The sequence below is a fragment of the Triticum dicoccoides genome, unplaced genomic scaffold (genome assembly GCF_002162155.2).
Source record: "Triticum dicoccoides isolate Atlit2015 ecotype Zavitan unplaced genomic scaffold, WEW_v2.0 scaffold755, whole genome shotgun sequence".
Lineage (NCBI taxonomy): Eukaryota > Viridiplantae > Streptophyta > Magnoliopsida > Poales > Poaceae > Triticum > Triticum dicoccoides.
Window position 1 is genome coordinate 1 of NW_021297372.1, and position 1,620 is coordinate 1,620.

The window sequence follows — 1,620 nt, forward strand, 5'->3', positions numbered from 1 at the left end:
GGCGCAATCCAACATACCCACGAATTTAGGATTTGTAATGGAGGCGCAATGCATCGAGTCTGCGACAACATACCAAATTTTCCTCTCCTCTAATCCGGCGGCTTGCGAGGTCTCGTTCTGGGTAGGGATAGGGAAGATGAGAAGACGGGAGATGATAAGAGGGGATGGGAGGTGCTGCCGGCACATTCGTCGGTTCTGCGACGGCTTCGGTGGCGGAGGAGGATCAGGCGACAGCGTGGGTCGCGGCCTTGCAGTTAGCGAGCGAGGGGATCCGCTTGAGATCACTTTCCTTCTTTTTTCCTGCCCTCTGCGTGATTGTAGGGATTGCATAGGTGCGGGGCGGAGATTCCCATCCCTCTGCGGTGAAGCATGTTCAGCCAACGTAAAAAACTAAATGCACACCGGAGAATAGATTAGATTAAGGCTGGCTATTAGATTAAATTTAGCGGGTCTAATCGTACGGTGTCAATTAAGCTGTGTACATCTGCCGTGTGGCTTTAAGAAAGAATTAGTTTGATTTTTTATTAGTAGTAGAGAATCTTTTTCTTTTTTGAGAATTTCTTCTCTCTAATCTGGTAGAATATCTGCTACATTTGCAATGTGCGATTGTAATCTAATTAGCTACTTTTGTTGTTAAATGAGCATTGTTAAAAATTGTATAGTATGCATTAAAAGTACAGGCTGCAGCATTTGGCAGACATTAAACTGGTTGGAAATCTCCACGGCTGATGCAACGAAAATGAAAAAACAAAAAACAACGATTTTTTTTTGTGGCGGATCAAAAAAACAATGAAATAGGAGCGCGAGACCACACATTCCTGATTCGTCACATGGGCTGCGGTCTGTTACATCGGCCATGACCCGCGTCTCCTTCCAGGCTGTCGGCCCAGCCTCTCGCTGAGGACTGAGGCTGCGCTGCGCTGCATGCCTTCTCTACTTAATTAGTCCCACCTCGCTAGTTTAGGCGATCCAGGAGTGGTTTATAAGGCGAGGCGCTGCTCATGGTAGCACGACCTTACTTGAACATGATCTGTTCTATAGGCTCGTACTGCTGCATCCTTTACTAATAAGGAGGCAAGCACTCATGTCTGGTTGATGCATTCTAACCTCTAGGCCAGACCGTGATTAACGGCTAGGATTCTCCTGATGGGAGTTATCTGATGGCTGTAGAGGATCGTTCTTGATCTAGTTTCACACTGGTGCAGGGTGGCTCAGAGGTTGTCTGACAGACTACAATTCTTTTTGTTTTTTGCAACTCCTTTCATCTTGTGGCAAATAAGATGCACACAATTTATTTTTAGCTGCACTAGTACTAGTCACTGCAAAAATATCCAAAGGTAACAGAAGCCAACTGACCACATGCATGATCCGTACATTCATCTACACCTGTTCCAGGAGCTCGATCGCTGATAGATATTTGCTTCACGGCTCAGGCTTTTATACAACACCTACCGGTCCATGGATCACATGCTTGGCTTGGTTGGTCGACTTGTCGTCGAGACCGATTAGGAGCCTTCATCCGGCACGACGTGTCACACTGCATCCACGCGTGCAAAGTAATCAAGATTCAGCTTACGATTTTCTTACTACAAGCCCAGTGCATGATCGTCTGAACTTTGC

General features: G+C 46.4%; 1 non-coding gene across 1 annotated transcript; it reads left to right on the plus strand.

Annotated features, from left to right (window-relative positions):
* Positions 1-1,009: 1,009 nt before the first annotated feature.
* Positions 1,010-1,232, plus strand: LOC119347790. Its single transcript, XR_005168535.1, has one exon. It is a non-coding gene; the product is annotated as a small nucleolar RNA U3 (small nucleolar RNA).
* The last annotated feature ends 388 nt before the right edge of the window (positions 1,233-1,620 follow it).